Below are 24156 nucleotides of genomic sequence, written 5' to 3' on the forward strand. Positions count from 1 at the left end.
TCTGGGAGTGGCAGCTGAGAGTGGAAGGTTGGGAATCTTCATGCTTCCTTAAATTTACCACTACTATGCAGGCATGATTGAAGCTTCACCCACCACTATTACTGCAACCTTAAAATGTGCCACGACATAGGCAGGACCAGGTTGCTCGACCTCGGATTTACAATTTTCGTAAAAGTACAGTTGGTAACTGTACATTTTGGGCTGGGTTAGGGTAGCATTTGCACAGTCACAAACAGTTTGTACACAGGTTGAAAACTGCATCTTTCCATGTAAAGACATTCCAAGTTGTATCACCCAGAAAAAGGTTTCAGAAATGGCACAACTTTATTGTGTCGCATGGATAAGTGTCAAAAACACAGTGGAAAAATATCTATTACAATTTCTATAGAGTGCTACTGATCACAAACACACCTGTGCCTCAATATACACAACATATTCATATATTAGTGTGTGTGATGTTCCAAAGCTGGTCCTCAAAGTTCGGCCTAATTTGCACAAAGTTTACCAAATACACACATCTTTGCTACTTGGAGACGTTTTCCATCTTGCCAAAACGATTTTCTTTTGAGACGTATCCAGCAAAAAGTTGATTTTTTTAAAGAGTTTTTCAGCCACAGACCTACTTTTAGATTAAGGGCCTGATTTAGTGTTTGGCCGATGGGCTTATGATTCCATTATATCTAGGGCTCCAGGTTTTATGGTATTTTGTTTTACATTTCTGTCTGTACTTATCCATATTTATTTTTTGCTAGATTTATCAGTATTTATCTGTATTCATTTTATTTTTTGTGAAAAAATGTAACTGAAACTAGTATATTTCCATATTTATTTAACCGAAAAATGTACATTCTTATTTGAATGCCTGCCAGTTTACAATGATATAAGACCTGTAGAAGATGATCAGTAAACTTTTCAGGAAATATGGAATTTTTAGTATCAATCTTATGCTTATATATTGCTCTTTAAGCATCATTAATAAAATGTCTTTATTTTTTTAAACTGTTTACCTGTCAATCCGCAGAGCTATTGGCCTGACAGTCATGACTGACAGTATTTAGAATTGCTCAGAAAAGATCATGATTTCCTGTTTTTTCCACATTTAAAAATAAATACAGACCAGAAAATCAATGGCTTTCTGTCTATTTATCTATACAAATCAGTAAAAACAGAAAACAGTGAGCCTTAATTATATAGTATGGAAATTGTAATACGTCGGGTGGGACATCTGACACGTTTATGATGGAGTAACCCACCCCCCAAACTCTAAATCAGGTCCTAAGTTTGCAACCGCTCTTTGTTTTTTTTTAAGCTTCACAATCTTCATGGATTTTACAAAGATTGTAAAGTTTATTTTTTTACCAAAAGTCACAGCGCTGCAGAGGATAAAAACATGCAGTTTTCTCAGCATTTTTTGCAAACTGCCCAATTCACAAAAACATGTAGGGCCATAACACTCTGCTTATGACTGAAATTAGCTTCATTTTCTCATCCCAGCTGCCCACAAAAGGACACCTGTCAACATAAATGATTTTGCTATCCTGCAGTTTTCCAACACAACTGTGTTGAGTTTTGTTATGCTAAACCCTACACTGGTTGTGGAGAGTGGCCTGGGCAGGTGAAAGTGTAGGTTTCCTTGCAAGTTTCTGAATGCCCACAAAGATTGCATCATTGGTATTCACAAACACCCTCCAACCCTTCCCAGCCTGGCCATAGTCAAATATTTACTTTAGCAAAAAGTAGAGCCAACTCCCTTTGCAGAGTGGGAGGGGCAAAGGAACACACCGAAACCTTGTGGGGGTGCAGGAGAGGTAGTTTCTACATGAAGAAAATCTTTTCTCAGTGATCAAAAAAAGAGAAAAATATGTTCATTTGCACAATTGGGCTGCATTTCCCTAATATGGAGTTATATCTCACAAATAAGTACAGGGGCGTAGCTTGGCCAATAAGGTTGGGGGAGGGGGTGAGCTTCCCATTTGCCGACAACCAGGTTGCATATAATGTGTAAATACATTATACCAAAAGCAAAGTTCATAAAAGGGGCCTAAGGGGCAGTGGAAACGGAGAGGAATGCGGGTTGGTAGGAGCACTAAGAAAGAAAGCGCTATATTTTTTTAAATGATCAATATTTTTGAGGACTTTCAAAACAGAGAGGGAGAGAGTGTGTGTGCATTTTTGCCTGTGTATATGTAAAAACGATTGGTGAAATACGACTCACATCTCAAAATACCTGACTGAAAGCACATGTACCCAAATATTTGTCAGAAAATACAATTATCAGGGGGTGTAACACCCCAAACATTCCCCAGCCCCCGAAGCTACGCCCCTGTATAAGTATGTATTTGGGAAACAACAAATATGGCATGGTGTATACAGTAGAATTGTTGAAAAGCTACTTCTAATACTGGAAATGTTAATGAAGTTGTAGAAGTTGTGCAGGTACACCTTTGTGTAGAAATACGTCTCTATGTATACATGTATGACATTTTCTATGGACCGGAAATACGTCTCTATGTATACATGGATGAAATTTTCTATTGACATGAAATGATTCTTTATGTATACATATATCACATTTTCTATGGATTGGAACTGCGTCTCTATGTATACATTTATGACATTTTCTATGGATCGGAAATGCGTCTCTATGTATACATTAGTCGCGCCTCGCTACAACCAGAAGAGGAGGGGTGGCGTGCAGGGGGGAGGGTTAAATAACAATTAAATAAAAAAATTATAAAACCAAAAATACTTACATCCTCCGCCGCACTGCTCCCTTGTCCCTCGTAGCTGCAGGCACAGGCTCCCAGCCTGTCCTGTGACCAATCCAGACGCTGCTCAGAGCAGCGTCAGGATTGGCTGGGAGCACCCAGCCAGGGCGCTCCCAGGTAGACTGGGAGCCTGTGCAGGCTCTCTCCAGCCCGGTAACTGTGTTGCTGGGCTGGAGAGAGCCTACTGTACATGTGTGTTTGGCCGGCCAGAGACGGCCGGTCAAACACACATGTGCTCTGAGGGGAGTGCTTGTCACCCCCAATGCCCGCCCCTTTTCAAGAAAATGATAATAAACACAGTTTATTATCGTTTTCTTTCAAAGGTTTTGCAGCTGCCACTGCTGGGGGGTGGGAGTAGGGTCGGGGGAGGGGGGTGGAAGATCTGCCCCTGGTATACATGTATGACATTTTCTATGGATCGGGCTCAAGGACAGCCTAAAGCCAGATATTTAACAGGGGTCCATTATGCCAAAATATACTCTGAGTGAAGTGTCTTTGAGTGTGCTTAGAAGAGCCGGTGAAAGACGGTGCAGAGAACAGCAACCTTGCCAGAGCATCTGTGCACACATTCAACTCCAAGGCCTCACTGGACATGTGTGATGGCATTGCAGACAGGCTGTATTGCACCCAGGGCCTTTGCCATATGTAACCCCAGCTTCCCTGAAGCATGCAGCCTGCCTGCGCCTGCTTGCCCCGCGATCATTCCAGGGCGCACGTGCACTCAGTGCGGCAACTGTTCATTTTTGATACAGCACTATTCCCACCTAGTGGCGTTACCGCACTGTGTAGCGTGCAAAAGTGCATGTACTACAAACTGCACAATACACTATGTATCCAGTGATCAATCTGGTAGCGAGGAATGTCCACCGCTTAGAGGAATAACCTCCAGGCGGTAGGCATTCGTGGCTGCGGAAAGCAACAGTTTGGGGACGTGGCTACAGATTTCCACTCTGTGACAAAGGTAGTACCTCTCCTTTGCCACCTCTCGTAGAGGAGATCATGGCGACCCTGGCATAAACTGTCTAATAGCTAGATTTATCTTCTGTAGTCTTCCCTGGCCCCTCCCTAATCACTCAGAAACAAAGAGGTGGTTTTGGGGGGCTAAAGGTAAAATAAATGGTAAGCAAAGTGACTGAGTCAAACATGCGTGATGTCACTTCCAGTGTGGGAGTGCAAGATAAATTCCGCTCCGCAGGCGTAGTTGGCGGAATCTTGGCCACTCCACATTATGCTTGTTACATGGAGTTCCTGCCAAATTCCGGCAACCGCCATGTGGCAGAGTTTTCCTCACATGTGGATCACCAATGGTAAGCTGGTGAGCGCGTTCAAGAATTGGCGTCCCCTAGCGAGATTTTCAGGGGCGAGGAGGGCACTCAGTGAGATTTTCTCACAGCGGTGACCATTCGCAATGAGAAAAGTGCAGCTCGAGTAGAAAATCTACTTGAGTTACAGCAAAATCACCTCTAGCAGCAGCGCCCTCTGGAGCGCCTCATGGTGCTTTTTGTGCTGATTTTTCAACACGGAGCCAGCTCCCGGGACAAACTCAGCAGGAGCAGCGCAATGTGACGATTTCCGCCCATTTGCAAAACTCCGCAAAATCTTGCAAGATTTCCATGTACCTCAGCAGAATCCCACTGAGGAAACTCCACTAATTCCACCCATCCCTATATCTGGTGCTCTTTGAATTTTGGTAAATTCTCATCCATCGCTCCATTTCAATGAAAGGCATTAAACAGTATGTCCTTGTGCGGCAAGCCTGCTCGCACTGGGACGCAGCAAGAAGGAAGAGCAGTGTATCTAACCCACCCCCACACACTGCACAGAGGCATGTAGTAGGGGGGATCTTTCTCTGTGCCTGACGTGCACCTACCTAGGTTTTGTGCAACTTTAGTGATCGCGTGCTGGTGTAAATGGGTGAGGGTGGGAGGCGGTGGAGGGCACAGAGGGTGTTGTGGGACGTGTAGGGATCGGAAGGGGAGAAGGTTGCCTAGTTGAGAGAGTATCACAGGCTTAGGGAGGGACAATGTCAAAGAAGTTGTCCCCACATTTGAGCCCTTTCCCAAAGTGGTTTTATCAACCTGATATTCTGCTTGTCCTTGCACCCAGGAACTCCAGATGTGGTTACACTCGCGCACTCAAGTGAGCCAATTTCGAATTCACTCAACTCATTCTTGGGCCCTCAGTGAACCTGGAGGTTGAACAGTGCCTAGAGGCCTGGTAGAAAACTTCGAGGGATGGCTGCATCAATACAGAGAGGTTTCAAAGTTTAGTTCCATTCTATTCACAGGCTTCACCCAAAGTTGGTGCATTTTGGCCATTGCTTTTCCAGACTTTCTCTTTGGAATCACACAGTCCTGCACCCCTACTCACACTTCTTCTCATGCCCTGTTTCACTGTCATCTTTATTACCCAAGAGAGGTTTTCACCAGGTCTCTTTACCTTCACATGAAGCATTTATAGGCTGGTTTATTTTGGAATACCCATTATCAGAAGAAGCTACTGACGTTTTCCATATAATTTTTTTGACTGCACATTTTTTGAGCTGATCAAACGAAAAACAACAAAATGCCTACATAAAAGTATATAATAATAAAAAAAATAATACCTTCAAATTAACCACAACAATAAAACAATAACATTAAAGGATTAGACATTAATCTCTGTCTTGCCAATCAAGCCTAGGTAGGCACCCATACAGGAATCTTTACATGTGTCCCACACTACTTGTGGTGATTTAAAAAAAAACTACAGTCCTAGTGTGGTCTTTACTGACCCTGTGTTTTAGTACTCGGTGGCTGCACATAGTTTAATCATGTCAGTTTTACAGATCTCATGAGGCAGCGAATGCTCGTGCCCAGTAGGCAAATGAAGGGCTGCTGAGTGCAAGGCCCATTGGCATCCCAACCCTTGTGCCCAGAGTCTGCTGGGCATAGCCAGCAGCCTGGCTTTATGGACATGGGCTCTGATTGCAGAGTCTGGCCGAGGGGGAGGTCCTGTGGCAAAAGATCGCTTGCCACTTGTGATGCCCGTGCCCAGCCGCTGTTGAGGTGGAGCTACGCGACCTAACCAAAGCCCAGGGTCTGCACCCAAAGGGTGGTGGCAAGCAGGACCAGAGCTACTTCAGTGATGTCATAGGGTGTGAATTGTGATTAGAGCTGTCACCAGTGAGCTCATGGATGGCGTCATTTGTGTGTCATGTCTGAGGTTTTTGTATTGTAAACATTACACCTTCTCATGGTGCCTATTAACATTTGTGTCTTGCACAGGCCCAGGGAATGACTAGACTTTGTCTTGCAAAGACCCACTGTCTGGCTAGACTGTGTCTTGCACAGGGCCAGGGTCTGGCTAGACTGTGTCTTGCACAGGGCCAGGGTCTGGCTAGACTGTGTCTTGCAAAGGCCCAGGGTCTGGCTAGACTGTGTCTTGCACAGGGCCAGGGTATGGCTGGACTGTGTCTTGCACAGACTGACTAGACTGTGTCTTGCACAGGGCCAGGGTCTGACTAGACTGTGTCTTGCACAGGGCCAGGGTCTGCCTAGACTGTGTCTTGCACAGGCCCAGGGTCGGGCTAGGCTATGTCTTGCACAGGCCCAGGGTCTGGCTGGACTGTGTCTTGCAAAGGCCCAGGGTCTGGCTAGACTGTGACTTGCACAGGGCCAGGGTCTGACTAGACTGTGTCTTGCACAGGCCCAGGGAATGACTAGACTTTGTCTTGCACAGGGCCAGGGTCTGACTAGACTTTGTCTTGCAAAGACCCACTGTCTGGCTAGACTGTGTCTTGCACAGGCCCAGGGTCTGGCTAGACTGTGTCTTGCACAGGGCCAGGGTCTGGCTAGACTGTGTCTTGCAAAGGCCCAGGGTCTGGCTAGACTGTGTCTTGCACAGGGCCAGGGTATGGCTGGACTGTGTCTTGCACAGACTGACTAGACTGTGTCTTGCACAGGGCCAGGGTCTGACTAGACCGTGTCTTGCACAGGGCCAGGGTCTGCCTAGACTGTGTCTTGCACAGGCCCAGGGTCGGGCTAGGCTATGTCTTGCACAGGCCCAGGGTCTGGCTGGACTGTGTCTTGCAAAGGCCCAGGGTCTGGCTAGACTGTGACTTGCACAGGGCCAGGGTCTGACTAGACTGTGTCTTGCACAGGCCCAGGGAATGACTAGACTTTGTCTTGCACAGGGCCAGGGTCTGGCTAGACTGTGTCTTGCACAGGCCCAGGGTCGGGCTAGACTGTGTCTTGCACAGGGCCAGGGTCGGGCTAGACTGTGTCTTGCACAGGGCCAGGGTCTGGCTAGACTGTGTCTTGCAAAGGCCCAGGGTCTGGCTAGACTGTGTCTTGCACAGGGCCAGGGTATGGCTGGACTGTGTCTTGCACAGACTGACTAGACTGTGTCTTGCACAGGGCCAGGGTCTGACTAGACTGTGTCTTGCACAGGGCCAGGGTCTGCCTAGACTGTGTCTTGCACAGGCCCAGGGTCGGGCTAGGCTATGTCTTGCACAGGCCCAGGGTCTGGCTGGACTGTGTCTTGCAAAGGCCCAGGGTCTGGCTAGACTGTGACTTGCACAGGGCCAGGGTCTGACTAGACTGTGTCTTTCACAGGCCCAGGGAATGACTAGACTTTGTCTTGCACAGGGCCAGGGTCTGGCTAGACTGTGTCTTGCACAGGTCCAGGGTCGGGCTAGACTGTGACTTGCACAGGCCCAGGGTCTGGCTAGACTGTGTCTTGCACAGGCCCAAGGTCTGTCTAGACTGTGTCTTGCACAGGCCCAGGGTCTGGCTAGGCTGTGTCTTGCACAGGCCCAGGGTCTGGCTAGGCTGTGTCTTGCACAGGGCCAGGGTCTGCTTAGACTATGTCTTGCACAGGGCCAGGGTCTAGCTAGGCTGTGTCTTGCACAGGGTCAGGGTCTGCCTAGACTGTGTCTTGCACAGGGTCTAGCTAGGCTGTGTCTTGCACAGGGCCAGGGTCTGCCTAGACTGTGTCTTGCACAGGACCAGGGTCTGCCTAGACTGTGTCTTGCACAGGGCCAGGGTCTGGCTAGGCTGTGTCTTGCACAGGGCCAGGGTCTGGCTAGGATGTGTCTTGCACAGGACCAGGGTCTGCCTAGACTGTGTCTTGCACAGGACCAGGGTCTGGCTAGACTGTGTCTTGCACAGGCCCAGGGTCTGGCTAGACTGTGTCTTGCACAGGCCCAGGGTCTGGCTAGACTGTGTCTTGCACAGGCCCAGGGTCGAGCTAGACTGTGTCTTGCACAGGCCCAGGGTCTGGCTAGACTGTGTCTTGCACAAGGCCAGGGTCTGCCTAGACTGTGTCTTGCACAGGGCCAGTGTCTGACTAGACGGTGTCTTGCACAGGGCCAGGGTCTGGCTAGACTGTGTCTTGCACAGGGCCAGTGTCTGGCTAGACTGTGTCTTGCACAGGGCCAGGGTCTGCCTAGACTGTGTCTTGCACAGGCCAGGGTCTGCCTAGACTGTGTCTTGCACAGGGCCAGGGTCCTGGTGTGTTTCAGCAGGTGAGCCAGAATTATAATAATTGTTCCTGGTTCCGCAGCTGATTAGGCCACCAGATCCCATGTGACCTGCTAGCAAGGCACGTTGACACAACAGGATGTGATGTAAGATAAAGACGAGCGCGGGAACGCCCACTTCTAAAGAAATGAAGCATCACCTGTTATGCTTGTTAAAGAACAGTTTGGCGAATGATGCCCAGAAAGAGACGTGGCCAGTGTGTCTGCTGTCCCCTTCCATCACCCCTGTCTCCAGGAGAGAGAATACTGGGCATTAAGACACATCTCTTGTTTTTGATGCCCTGAAATGTTCTTTTTGTGTCGAGCTAATTCATCTTCTGCTGTTTACCTTTCAGTGCACACAAGCTCCAGCGTCGAAGGCTATTCTCTGCTGCAGGCATTCACTTCTGCCTGTTTCACAGTCTCGGTTCACAAAGGGATTTGTTCTTTTATAGCAACAGTCACTGCCCAACAGAAAAACCCCACAGCCACCCCACGCTTTGAAGGTACAGCCTGCGATGAAACTGATCTTTCCGCTGCTGCCATCCAATGAGTGGTCTTCTAGGGGGTTATCTCTCCTTCATAGGTCGATCCTACAGACAGCACAAAATACCTATTGTCAGCTTACCTAGAACTTACAGTGGGATGAACGCCTGCCCTTTGCTTACTGTCACTTTCAGTTACTTGTTTTTTTTTATGGCTTGTCTTGTCCATCCTGTATTAGTCTTGCCCTTGAAGCATGTCGTCTTTACTCGTCTCCTTCCACAGCTCACTTTTATGAAACTACTTTTTCATTAGTGGCGAGCGTGCTCAAGCGCTCTGGACCATGTTGTTATTTCTCTGTGGGCTTCTAACCACGCCCATGTCATGCCCGTCTCTTTCATTAGTCCGTGGGCTTGCCTATAAAAAAATCGATTGATTCCATTTGTGAAAGACATGCATATGTCATGATTTTTCCGGTGTTTAGCTCTCCTCGAGCGCAGCTGGCAACTACTGAAAACATACGAGGCTCTGTGTTTTCAGCTGGTTTCTGGACTACTTTATCTTTTCATTTCCTGTGCAGCACAATCTCGCTGGGCAAAAGTCAATCGCTTTGTATGACATCGACCCTGTTACATGGATAATTGCACTTTTGCTGGTTACATGGATAATTGCACTTTTGCTGGTTACATGGATAATTGTACTTTTGCCGATAAGTTTCACTGCGAGCAAACTTCTGGTTCCTTTTCTGTCTCCTTCCCGCTCATGGCGACCTTCGGCTCACATATGTGAAACTGTTTTACTTTTCATTATTAGTATATGTGGCAAGAACAGTCTGGTTTGGAGTTTACAACTCTAATAGCTCTAATGCGAGTAAACGCAAGAACCATTGCATTGCAAATGCTTGTTTTTTCTTATGCATTCTATGAGATTGTATGTATTTCCAGTGCTTAATTTGAAAAAGAATAGGTGCCAGTACCTGAAACTCTGCTTAAAAGCATGTGGCCGATGCTATGAAAAAATGGTGAGCCAAATACCAAGACTGGTAGTCTTAAATCCATGTCACGCCTCTTTGCTCCAATACCGGATAATCCCAGACTCCTATTTTACTCTATCTTACTCTTGCATATACCTACTTTCTCATTTTCTGATTGGTTTTCTGTCTTTTTCACTCTCCACTTTCCGATGCGGAAAAATATGTGTAAGTCACCAAAAATAAGCGCCGTGGCCCCCCATCGGCAACCACTGGCTCAAGTTAAGCACTGGCTGTCTCCCTCATCTCTTCTCTCCCCCTGCCAGGCTGGTCCCTCTCGTCATGTACTTCTGTCTGTGGGTAAGTGGAACTTGCAATATTCAGCAGAGTTCCACTAACGGGTGGAAATAGGCACCGTGTGCTGTGATTTACGCCGGGAAGGCATTCTGCGCTGAAAAAATAGCTCGAATGGCACCAAGCGGGGTGCCAGAGGCGCAGCTACTCAAGTTGATTTTGCTGCAGTGTCGAGTAGATTTTTGATGTGAGCGCCAGCCCAAAGACCGTGAATGGTCGTGACCGCGCTCATTAAAAAATCTTGCCAGATGTCCCCCTAGTGACTGGAAATCATTGTAAAGGGCACTAAATCTCACTTTCTCTCGTCAGCTTATCGTTCTGGAACCTCCCATGAGAAAAAAATTCCACTGCGCGGGGAGGAATTTTGTCAGAACTCCACTTTACTAGAGTAATATGGAGTCACCAAAATTCAGCTAATTCCACCAGCAGAACGGCATATTTCACCCACCCCTACTTCTATCTTCCCATGGTCAGTGTTGCTCTTTCACGCCAAAATGAGGAGTCAGAGGCAAGGTGAAGTAAGTACTTTTTTATTGAGCCTGAAAGTACAACGATATAGCAACCACTGGCACCTCACCATAACTGTCAATCTTACAACGCCGCCTGGATGGAACACGCCAGAACTCCATGCACACCGTATTCCACCCCTTTAACATTAACAAAATCTATGCAAAGAAAAACTATTATCAGCTACAAACCACTCAGTTAAAAAAACAATGATAAAATAAGAATTAAAAACTTAATACATAAAGGATGAATTACTAAGTATAGGAAATTCAGTCAGTGATATGATCTTTAAAGCAATCTGGTAAAAGCTTAGAAAATAACGAACAAGTGGGACATGAAGTCCCCACCTTCTCCCCATCATCATGCCATTCCATGCAGTTCTGCACCAGTTCCACTCCATCATTGGGGAGTGCAACCACCCTGTCCGGTTCCATACATGTCCACCACTCATGGGCACAGCATGAAACAATGCTTGGACCACACATACTGCAAGAGAGTATTTCAACATGCCTTAACAACATGGCCAGGTTTCTTTATTTGCACCCAGGATAGTTCTCTCAAGCACATCTTCCTCTTACAACTTTTTTGTTTTGTTTGCCAGCTTGAACCTTTACTCTGACATCTACAACTTTGCCCAACCAAGGGGCATCAACAATTTGGTGACCCATCCAATCCCTATTCAGTTTAGGATATGCCCTTCAATAAAACAAAAGGTAGTCCTATTTGGTGTCATTCGCATTACCCATAGCATTTTGTCAACAGAATTCTTCCTATTCAGTTTATTGATTAATGCTAATTAAAGCTGGTGCTTCAGTTGGCAGTTGAATCATTCAACCAGACAATCATTCCTAGGATGGTATAATGAGGTGCACATTTAATTAATGCCATACTCGCTGACAAATCTCACGATCTCTTCAGAAACAAATTGCGTGCCATTATCAGCCATAATCTTGTTGGGATAACCGTCTCTACTGAACACTATCTGTACGAATTTTTCTAGGGTATGACTTTCAGTATTTTGCACAAATGCCATCTATGGCAACATGTAATCCCACAACACCAACGCATATTTAGAAACTTCTCGTTAGATTTTCATATGACCAGAAATATCTAATGCCACTGTGCCATGTCAGTCTCCAGCAGAACTGCCAGGGATGGTTTAGTAATTTGGGCCTTGTCACTTATAATAGAACACTCACAGTCACATAGGAAGGATTCATCGCTTTTTTCAACCCCGAGCCACCAAAAGTCCTTACTGACTCTGTGTTTCATGGCTCGACTTCCCAAGTGCCCTTTGTGGGCCAATTTAAGAACCATCTTCCTTCAGTCCAACATAGCAGTCTTTTCACACATATCAACTCAAAAGCAACACACACATAAGGGACAAATACTGAGCTCACACTCTTCACATTTGGCCATTCACTTTCCTCCCAAACTGTGACTTGAGATAGAATGGTGACCCGCTCAACGTCATCTTTCCATTCTTGTTCCGAAATGGCTCGATCTGGCAGCGCCAGAATCTATCTCGCCACATATACCACAATCTCTTCATCAGTGAGATCATCACCACCATTGGCTTGTATTCCACATGGTAATTAAACTCTTACACATTATGCTGCCACTTACCTACTCTGATTGTAGCTCTTCCTCCACCGTTTGTGCTGAACAAATCTACAAGTGTGTTTTATTCATGGGTAAAACAATTAGGATACCCCACACAAACAGTCTAAACTGTTTATCTGCCCACCACAATGCCCCTGCTTCTTTCCCATTGGTGGAATAAGTCAACTCAGACCCCCATAATGCTCTAGAAGCAAACACAATTACATTCTTCCTCTGTCATTCCTTTTTCTGCTACCATGCTGCCCTAGGACACTATTGCTGGCATCAGTGACAATAATATCAGAATCACAAGGGTTGAATGGTTTTAATAGGAGAGCATCTACAATTCCTGATTTAATTTCCTCTGCAGCTCACTGGCAGTTCTCACTCCGAACGTAAGCACTTAATTTTTTTCAGAACATTTCTCAGAGGAGCTGTCTTCTGGGTGAAATGAGGAACACATTTAAAATAGTATTTTATCAGACCCAAGTAAGATTTCAACTATTCCTTATTTTCTGGAGATGGATTCTCTATGATGCCTTCCAAAAATTTCATTTGGACACACTCATTCACCCTTCGTATTTTACGTTGAAAAATTGAGATTTGGATAACCTGATCAAGATGATTAGGATGCAAAATTAAGTCAAATTCACTTTGATCATCCCATCCCATCAAATTAGATCCATACTTGGCTACATAAATTACAGACGTTGTAGTCCTTTTCTCAAATTCAATTTGTGCTTTGAATTTGCCCTCAACCTTGCAGACTGACTCTGTTACATGGATAGTTGCACTTTTGCTGATACGTTTGACTGTGAGCGAACTTCTTTTTCCTTTTGTGTCTCTCCTTCACGCTCATTGCGGGCGTGGCTATTTGAATCGGCTCGCTTATGTCAACTGTTTTACTTTTCATTTTCAATTTAAGTGGCAAGAAAAGTCCAATTAGTAACTTACAATGCAAATAGCTCTAACTAGCAAATGCAAGACCCATTACATTGCAAATGCTTCTTATTAGTCTATTGTGAACAGGCCAGACCACCATCTACTCTGTAATAGGCTCAGCGGGAACGGGTTGTGGAATCACAGGACAGCCCAGGGTTACTTAACTGAAACTGTGACAAATGGAGCATTTGACCTCTAATGTCCCATGGCTTGCCCTTCTGTTGGATCTAGAACTGAGCTCCAAGTACAGCTTTTCAACGCTTGACTCTCTCAGGGTACAGAAGCAGAGCAGTGCAATCTTTCTCTAGGAGGTGGAATGAAGTAGGGACTCTGAACTCAATAGAGCACACAATAGCATAAAACAGTTACTCACCCATTGCCAGTCAGTGTTTGTACTTAAACGACCACTAAATACAATGCATGAAATATGGATGGTAAAACAAATTTATGCAAGTGTAGGATGGTACAAGGTGCACTCAGTATATGGATAATGGGGAATAACAAGGGACCTTTGTACCCTCGCAGGCAGTCCGCTGGTCCACCAGGGGGTGGAGTTCCTTTCTTCCGTCACCCTTGCAGGGACCCTCTGCCCTATGTAGACATCCTCCTGTGCCAGGCGGGGATCTGTGTGCAGCGCACTTTATATTTGCTGAGTTGTGCCATGTTTAAACAATGGCAACCATTTCTGTTCCCAAAGTGGGAGTTTCTTTTTTATCTCAACAAAATAATAAATGGTCCTGATGTGCATGAGTTTTTTCCATGAACATCTGGCTATTCTCCATTCTTTACTGCCCGCGCCCACCAAGACTCACGTGGGGGACGTGGGCAGGGAAAGTTAGTGATGGTTGTCTCTGTCCATGGGTGGGACAACACCCCTCTGTCCTGGCACACCCTTGGCAGATTGGCTGCCAAGATAGAGGTTTGGAGCCAATAGAGGATGCCCTGGCCCTAAATAGAGCAGTGGGGCTACACATTTAGAGCTGCAGGAAAACTTCCAATTTAGGGTCTTGCTAGAGTGACCAGGAGCCAAGGATTCGCCTGGACAGTCCCGGTTTTCACCAGCTATCACGGCAGATTTCGGGTAATTTAGCTCGTGTCCCGGTTTTTAAAGAGGGTCGAAAATGGTTGAGAATGCCTTGTTAAGTTTTCCAAAGCAGGGATAGGTAGCAGCTGTCATAAGAAAGTAAATTTATTAACAAGCATAATACTGGCTCTAAGAATTCCACTTTATTTATGTTCTTAGTGCCTCCTGTGATTCTATGCTGATGAGCGCTGTCATGTGCGCTCAGTTGAAGTAAAATATATAGACCTTCTATTTTTGTCAAACGTCCCGGTTTTTGGCTTTACAATTCTGGTCACCCTCGGTCTTGCTCTCATTCTACAAAACTCTAAATGAGGCCCACAGTTTCCATTGCATTTATGATGCAGTTTCGTAAAATATCGGGGTCTCTGGTGCAGGAACCCAGCCAGAACCAGCCGTAGGCGGCTCCTAGGTTCCTGGAGGCAAAGTTACATTTTTGTGAAATCATTCCAACATACAACAAGATGCCCCACTGGTTTGTGGGATCAGCTTAACTTTTACTTTATCAGGGCTAAAAACGTACCTGTCAGAAGGGAAGCAGGCCACATTATCCGTAGAGGGCCCTGTGCTCACGCTGAAACCTTTTTGCAGGCTGTAGAGCAAGCCTTATTTATTTATGGCAGCTAATATATTTAGTACCACGGGAAGATGCCACATGCTGGGCCTGTGTTGTTACGAGCGCAAAGCGCTCCGTTCCGTCTTGTTATCTCTCTTTGGGCTTCAAACCACGCCCATGTCATGTCAGTGTCTTTCCTCGGTTCGTGGGCTTGCCTTTTAAAATCTGCTTGCTTTTATTAGTGAAAGGCATGCATACACCGTGCATTTTCCGGTGTTTAGCCCTCCTCGAGCGCAGCGAGCAAGTACTGAAAACATACGAGGCTCGCTGTTTTCTGTCCGGTTTGTGGACTACTTTTTCTCTTTTTTTGCTGCGCGGTCTCGCGTGGCAGAAGTCGAGCGCTTTGCATGACATCGACCCTGTTACATAGTTAATTGCACTTTTGTCAGTTAAGTAGATAATTGCACTTTTGGCGATAGGTTTCACTGCGAGTGAACTGTTATTTCCGTTTGTGTGTCTGCTTTGCACTGATGGAGGCCGTCAGCTCGCTTATGTGAAACTTTTACTTTTCAGTTTATATGGCAAGAAAAGTCCAGTTAGTTACGCGAAACTGTCTTATTTTCATTTTCAATTTATGTGGCAAGAAAAGTCCGGTTAGGAGTTTACAATGCTAATTGCTCGAACTCAAGCAAACGCGAGACTGTTTGCATTGCAAATGCTTGTTTGATCTTTCTCAGAAGAACACTTTGTTTTAAACTTTGAACCATGTCCTCGTCCTATTGGGCCCTGCTTCAGGTCCTTGTCCCATTTCTGCCAAAGGGACAACAGCAATGCTGCGATGTAAACCTGTTCGGAGATAATAAGAAGAACTGCATGTGGCTTTTAATTTACTGTTGTCCCCGTAAGGACTTAGCTGCACCAATGCCTTTAATATGGACCGTACACTTGGAGAATTGCTTGATGCTTTCCCTGGTCTGGTCTGATTTTCCGAGGACAGCCATGTGCTGCTTCAGCTAATGTGCATGCATGGAAATGAGCGATGGGCAGTGGCTGCCCCAGCCCCATCCCCAGTGGCTGCCAGCAATGACTTCCTGCAGTCGAATACGCATGTGCATGCACCGCGACACCTTGCGGGAAGCTTCACTACATCAGCTCCTGTAGAGGGTTTCTCACCTTTGTATCTTTCGTGGGGGGCGTGTAGGCCTGAGGAAGACCCATACAGCCCATCCATGCTCACAGGGTGATTTTGCAAATGGGTGATATGAAACGACTGTGTGAGGGTGTGATTATCTTCGTGCCAGGTGGACACAGGGGCTTCTTCACATCTGCCACTCGCTGGGGACCAGACAGGGGAAATGATATTAGTAAACTTTGCTGCTGGGGGAAACACCTCGGGCGGCCAGGGGTACGAGGAGAGCACCGCTAGGCTTTGTAGAGCATATCCCTCCCTGGGCTGCAGGGTGCCAATGTCTATTCTTTTCTGCAAAGTCCTCACGGGCCTCCTTGTCTAGGCAGCTCATTCTCTGCTTGTTCCCTTCATCAGCTGTGAGAAGACTGTTTCTCCCATGAGCATGCAGGAAATCCAGGTTACAGTTCATGACCCTGTTAAAGGGTAGTGGTCCATCAAGACCCCCAACTTTGTACATTAAAAACCCTTCTAGGCCTTCACTAGATTGGAGCCTCTGCACTGCTCCATGAAACGTCCTGACACCCTGACTTGATTTCACTCTTCGGTATTGATCCTAATTAGGCAGGCGTAGATGTGCATCTCGTAGCCTTGTTCTCTTTTGGGGATGGCTTGGCTGGTATTGTCATTTTTAAATAATGTTTGGATGTACAGTAAAGAAACTTTATCTGAACTGTGGATTGGCGGTGCATGCTTTGTGAATCTGTGTCTAAATGTTTCATGAAGCCCCTCTCCTGAAGGACTTTCAATTGAATAGTGTTATAGTTGGTGAAACTGTATTGACTGGAGTTGCAGGACTTATATTGACAAGGGTTGAAGCTTAAGAATGTGACCCAATTGGGAATAGCGTGCCTGGAGTGTCTGTAATAGATGGGGCATTGAGTGCCTCCTCTAAAATTATTATTGTGTTCTCTTTTGGGGTTGGTCTGGTTCCAGGGGAGTGGACCACTTTCACACAAGCTGCTCTGCCATATTTGCTTGATCTATAGATTTAGCCGGAAAGGGGTTGGAGCTGGGGGGTCCCTGCTACAGGCCGTAAAACAGCTGTACAAGTGGTACTCTTACCTACGTGCCTACCACACCAAATTGTCTGTATCACATGGGGGGCACTTTAAAGGCGCTTCTGCCCTCCAGCTCCATTCTGATGAGTATGGAATCAAAGGACCTAGGTATGTCCATCCCTGCCTGGCAGGCTCACCCTCAACCTCCATCTTGTCAGTGAAATACGCCCAGGAGTTCCAAAATGGATTGCACGCATTTAGCAACACATAATACCCCCAGCCCTGTCTGCGTCACACATTCAGAACAAATATACCTATACCATCAGGGTCCCATATTGACAATCAATCAATCAATCAGGATTTATAAAGCACAACAAATCCACTGTGATGGTCTCAAGGCACTGGAGTTGGTAGCTGCTTCACGGTGCTGTGTTCTTTCGAGCAGCCAGATCTTGAGTCTTTTTCTGGATTCCCGGAGCGATGCGGCGTTCCTAAGGTGCCGGAGAAGGTCGTGCCGGTCTTTGGCTGCCAGGTGAGAGAAGGAGCGACTTCTGCTGTTGGATCGACCGATCCGGGGGGTGTCTGCGATGAAGAGGGAGGCGGATTGCAGATGTCTGGTCAGTCGGCAGGTCACAGTGCAGAACTTGCTGAAAGGAAGAAACCGCTAGACCTCCCTCTAGGGCAGAGGTCTTCAAACTGGGGGGCGGGCCCCCCTTGGGGGGCCTCAAGAGATCCTAGGGGTGCGCCAGACTCGGGCCAAAAGCAACATTACACAGATAACAGGCCTCTGTTTTAAGCAGAAGCATGTTATTGTATTTTTTTTAAAGGTAACAGTGCTGACCTGCAATGTTTAAATAGGTCTAGAAAGTTTGAATACCACTGCTCTAGGGCAACAGGTCACAAAAGGGTGCCTCCTCCTATTATAATCCATTTCTGCCACCTCTGCCAGCTGTTCCCAACTTGGAAAAGTGAGGATGATTTTGTGTCCCTAGAGGCCTCAGAGCCCTCAGTGCACACATGATTGAAGGTTGTGTTGAGATTAAAAATAAAAAATCTACAGCTAAATTCTGCAATGGGAACTCGTGTCAGGGGTGCACACTGTGCTGAGCAATGCAGAGGGGGTTAACAGGCTGAATGCATAAGGGTTCAATAAAAGAACACCTCTCTCTGCCATGATTCTGGGCAAGGGTTAAGAGCAGCATGATTGGCCAGTCTGTGTCCCACACTGGGCATCACCTGTCTGTCACACCCCTCTCACTGCAGCACTCCTCAAGGCGCAAAACACATGGAAAATTACCTTTTGCAAGAGCTCAGCAGGTGAATGCATCTTTTGACTGGAGCTCAAAAATCATTGCACTACCACTCACTTAAAAAATGCTTTGGTTTAAAAATGCTGTCTAAAAATACATCGCATAATGACAAGATCTCTGACAAGAAGGCGGGTGAAATAGAGCGCTTCTTCTGCAGAGTTATGCAATATAGCTTGAAGAGGAACATTATGCTTATGTGTAAGTTATTATGCACCCCCCACTCCACCAGTGAACAGTCTACCAACTCTGGTAGACATCTGCCCACACGTGGTGGATATTCCACCCACCATCTATAGAGTGCCACTGACATCAGAGCTCTTTAAATACAGTGGACTGTGTGTCCACCAGTTTGTGGCAGATGTCTGCATCCAGTCAACTATAAGTAAAGTCCAAAGTGTTTTTGAAAGACCACCTTGGCCTCTAGTGCATGGGGTGAAATGAGGGCTACATTTCAGAGACCCACAAATTTCCATCCTATCATCCCATTCTGCAAATTTTCCTACTTCTGGCCTTAGACTTAGTTGATTTTTGGAGGTTCTTGGTGACTTTTACTTTGTTAGTCCCAACCATGCTTTTTTCTTTTTCATACACACTGTTGGGTTCTTTAGGGCTTCCTAGAATGAGCTTTACGTGCCTACCAGAGTTCAAGCATTCATAGAACAGCACCTGTTAGAAAGCAGTATAGAGAGGGACTAGGCATTCCCTCCTTTTATTATGTTTTATTGAGCACTTTGCTGAGGTTCGAGTGTCTAAGCCACATCCCCTCCCCGAGTAGTGCTTGAACTTGCCTGCCTCGCTACAGTAAGGATCAGTTGCCACTCATTTTGGGTTCAATAGTATAGTGGCCCTCAGTCCTTAGACTATGACCCTTGGTTGATCATCTTCTTATAAGACATTTGATTGGGCAGAAGTTGTGTTAGTCCACCTATGTAGTAGTTCCACTATTCTCAAATAAGAGAGACATTGTTAATGAAGAGCCCATGTTGGCCACTATGTGCTGGGTTTTGTATTATGTAACCCTGTGTTGTCTCCAGCCTTTTCTGTAATAAGAGCTACTTATGTTCAATGAAAACCCCTTAGACCTAATTTTATTAATGTAATTATTGCCACATCCCAAAAAGATTGCATTAGTAGCCACTGTATGCAAGATTACCAGCAATGGTCACCTAAGTACCGGGCTGCCAGCAGCAATCACTTCAGTGCATAGGGCAGGGCTGCCAGAAGCAACGTAAAAAAAGCTACGTAATTTTGTAATGCCTTCACATGGGTAATACGTAGCAGCCATAGTTGCAATTCTTCAAGCATCAATATAATGATATTGGTAAAAATAAGTGCCACATGGTTTATCACTTACATATCAATTTCAAATATATTTTGCAAATTCAACTATCTCTCTCCAAACATCAGCATACGAGGTCTGAAAATAAATACATTTTCATTTGAGATACACACTTTTCAGTTTTGTTATTCATTTTTTATTTCAAACAAGCCAAAGCTTCAAATTTAATAGACTGGACCGCAGCTGGGGGAGCTAGTTAGAGGTAGCTGGAGAGTTACCAGTAGCTCATCTGTTATTTGTTGGAGAAGCATTGTGTAACCCCGTAACAAGTACAGTAGGAAGTAAATTTACACGGTGAAAGCTCTGAAAAATAAAATTGAAAGGGGGTTTACATGGGAACTCTCCGACAAAGGCAGTAGAGGGGGGTTATTACATTTGAACACTGACCAATAGATTAGGAAGAGGTTTTACCTTGTGAACTCTATATCAAATACAAAATGAAGGATCTTTACTTTAACTCTGAGAAGCATGCTTACACAGATCCGGAGGAACTACCTGAGAATTCTGCAAGATTAAGCTGAATTTCCACAAGAAGAGTAATTCTGCATTTAGAGCTATTTCGTAGTACGACAATGTCCCCTTGCATCCAAAAGGGACGCAAGGATTTATTTTGAGGTAAGAAATAGTGCTAAATGCAACAGAAGACAATTAGCAAACATGGAAAAACAGACTGTCAAAGCTCACAACTAGAGAAAGAGCACCCCTAACAATGCTCACACATCCCTCATGGGCTGGAGCCATACACTACCAGATGCACTATCACCCCACTCGCACCCAATTGGTGTTGCCATAACAACAGGAATCTCAACCCCATCACAAAGTATCGGTCTCACACCACCAACTGCACTGTCACACCCATCAGGGACTAGAAGCAAAAGCCAACAGGTCTAGTTATTGATTGATGCCTCATCACTGATTGCTGAATTTGTGTTTGTTATTTTGGATGGACAAGTACAAGAATGAGTACCTACTCTCCTGTACCAGGTTTAGTTGGTGGTATCCTGCATCAAGGTTGAGCTTTGAGAACAACTTGGAGCCTTTCAGGCCGGTGATGATGTCATCGATGGTGGGCGTAATGTGCCTCTCCCTTTTGATGGCTCTGTTTGGGAGGCGCATGTTGATACACAGCCAAATCTTTCTGGGTTGTTTGGGTTTCTCTGCTATTACCATGGGTGATACCCACGGGGTGGGTCCAGACAATCTTTTGATCACTCCTTGGGTTTTGAGCTTGGTCAGCTCCTGTTCTACTAGCAGGCGGAGATGGAATGGGATCCGTCTATGCTGAAGGGCAACAGGTGTAACAGCCTTGTTGATGTGTAGCTGGATTGGTGGCGCTTTTAGGCATCCTAGGCCAGTGAACAGCTCAGGGAATTGTCCTAGCTGCTCACCCACTTGGAATGATCGTATGCTTCTGGCAAAGGATACCAAGCTCAGTTCCTCTGTTGAGTGGCTGCCAAGGAGGTTGTCTGCTTCTTTGCTGACTACGTGGAATATGGTGCATATTTCTCTGTTGTTCGATCTGACGTTCCCAATCATACACCCCTTGAGCAGCAGCGGTAGTAGTGTGTTGCTCCTGAAGGTGAAAATTCTGGTGGTTGACGGTTTTAATACTCGGCGGGGCTGAAGGCGCATGTCTTGTTGCAGGCCCATTACGTTCACACATGCTCCTGTGTCTATTAGGGCTTTCACTAGGGATCCAACTACCTCAATTATGCACGTCAGATGGGGCCTCCGGTGCCTCTTCAAGTCATTTGTGACTGATATCAGGACCACCTCTTCCCTTTCAGGAGATGAATCGTCTGCAGCATCCTGTGTGGTCCGATAGCGTGCAGAATGTGGTTTTGGATCTTCTAGCGACAGTTGTTTAATGGTTCTCAGGGTGGCACTCCTTCCTCTCATGCACTGCTCCTGCAAACTGATGCAAAATGATTTAATTTCCCACAGAAGGAGCATGGCTTTCTTTGGGCTGGACACTCCTTTGGGTGGTGTTCGTTTCTCCCACAGTAGTCGCATCTGCCCCTTTGTTTGGTCGGGCTGGCTGCTTTGAACCTTCTCCTTGGCTGGTGCTCTAGTACTGCATCTGCACATTCCACTTTTATTATTGGGGTTCTCTAGGGGGCTCGTGTTGGGGCTAAGTCCCTTTTGGCTGCTCAGGCTGCTGAGAGGTCGTGCGATCATGCCATGATTAGTATGTCATCCAGGCTGATGTTGGGTTGCCCCAGGATCAGGCCCCTTAGTGTCTTGTTCCTGCACCCTTGGATAATTTGGGCCCAGATCTCTTTCGGTTGATCACCCTCAGTCCATTGCAAGCTCTTTGAGCCGGGCGTAGAATTGGTCCATGGACTCTCCTTTTCTCTGGCGTTTCTGGCAAAGTTTGAAACGTTCAAAGTCTGGATTCAGTTGGGGGTCAAAATGCATGTTCAGCGCTCAGACTGCAGTATTTTAGTCGTTGACAGCTCCGGTTTTTGGGAGGCGTCTGAACATTTTATATATCTCATTTCTCCCGAAGTGCAGAAGGAGCGACTGCCTGACTGCTCTGTCACGCTCCTGGGTGGCCGCAAAGTAGTTCTACAGTCTTCCAACCCAAATTCTCCAATGAGGGGACGCTGTTGCAGGGTCTTCTAGTTTGCTGAATGGCGGGAGAGCGCCAACCATGGTGTCCTGTTGCAGAGGGTGTGGTGGGGTGGGGGCTGGCACGTGGTCGTCGGCCATGGCGCATGTTAAATAGTCTTCAATGCAATGGAACGATGGACGTATCGTGGCCCGTCGCCTCTATGTAGCTATGTAGCATTGAGTGGGGCTCCGCTGAGCTGGTAGTATGTGAATGGGTGAATGGCACAGTACCTGAAAATGAAGTCACCAGCTGATAAGATTGAGTCACGCTCACCCAGGCTCTTCCAGGGCCGGTGCTGCAAACTGCAGTGTAGTGGATGAAGGAGGCACTCCGATCTGGTCACCCCTGTCTCGCAGTGGAATATGGATGGTGGTGGTGTCAAGCAGGGATAGTGTCTCTGGTGCTTAGCACGAGCGCATGGCTCGGTACGCCATGGGAGTCCTTTTGGGTGTGGCCAATGAGCAGTGCTCTTGTCCGGCACCTCGCACGTGCCGTTACAGGACTTCGAAGACGAAGGCAGGAGCAACTGTAAGCAGGAGCTGCACACTACCGGCGTATAAGGTCAGCCTTGTGTTCCCTAGGCTGCAGCTGGAGGAGAATCAACGTGTGTTGCGTACGGGTAGTATCGGCGTGATGCCAGGAGGCAGTCAGCTGGGGTGCGCGACAGGTGCGGAGAGTCAGGCATCTGGCTGTGTCAGAGGTGGTGGGGAAAGAGGGCCCATCCTTGTCGCCAATGTGATGGCGCGCGCTTAACGTACAGCAAGACCTGCATGCGCTGCTCCAATGACATGCATCACATGCTGCAGTGATGGTAAAGACAGTTACCAACAGTTCTGCTCTCTTGGAGGACAAAGGATAATGGAGCACAGTGCTTAATGTGAGCCAGTGGTTTCCGATGTGGGGCACCACCACTTATGTTTGATGGCCAGCACTTAGTTTTTTGCATCAGGCATTTACTGTGAGCAAAATACACATATGTGAAAGGTGGAGAAAGGGGTCGCAAAGTGGCGCAATGCATGCATTGTGCCACTTTGTAAATATGGTGTGGCGAAGATTGCCTCCTTGACCCACATTGGCGTACAAACAAAAATGACGCTAGTGTGGGCCAAGGAGGCGCTAGGGCCTTGTAAATCAGGCCCTAAGAGAGGCTTTCAAAGATATACACCAGAGACCTAAAATAAAGCCACTATCCTAAAACATGTTTGAACTATAAGTTATGGATTACAGTATAACTATGGCTTGCAAGCATGCATTCTAATATCACCTTTTAATACTGAGGTAACAAAAAAATGAAAAAAGCAATAGAAATGCAACACTTCTTTTGGTAATTAACCAGTGGAGTTGTGGCTTTTGGATCGGAAAGGTCACTTGCATGAATCCCTACTCTGAGTGCCCCAGCTGCAAAGATATCTGTATCCTTGGTGCTGACTTTTGTTTTCATGGGCAACCATGGGTCATGTGTGTGTGCCATGACATAGGCCTGTTTCACAGATTGCTGTCCTGTTAGACCAGGAGGGCCCTCAAAGCACTACCCTCATGATGGTGAAAGGCTACTGCCTTTACCAGGAGTTCAGTAACACTGAGGAAGCCACAACAATCATGGAGACCATTTACTCCAGGACCCTGGCAGACCCCTGCTCCCACCATGTCTTTGACAAAGGAGCGATCTGTATCAGCCATGCCCTTACCCCCATCCTCAACACCTGCATCAATACAGCCACCTACCCAGAACCATTGAAACACGCAGCTGTCAGTGCCCTCCTAAAGAAACCCTTGGCTGACCCGATCAAACTTGCCAATTACAGATGGCTATTGGTCCTTCCTTACCCAGCCAAAGTCCTGAAAAAAGCCATCAAGTAGCACCTCTTTGGCCACCTCACCAAAACAAAAGTTTCTTGACACCACACAATCAGAATTCAGACCTAACCACAGGATGGAAACTG

This window comes from Pleurodeles waltl, chromosome 9 (genome assembly GCF_031143425.1).
Source record: "Pleurodeles waltl isolate 20211129_DDA chromosome 9, aPleWal1.hap1.20221129, whole genome shotgun sequence".
Classification (NCBI taxonomy): domain Eukaryota; kingdom Metazoa; phylum Chordata; class Amphibia; order Caudata; family Salamandridae; genus Pleurodeles; species Pleurodeles waltl.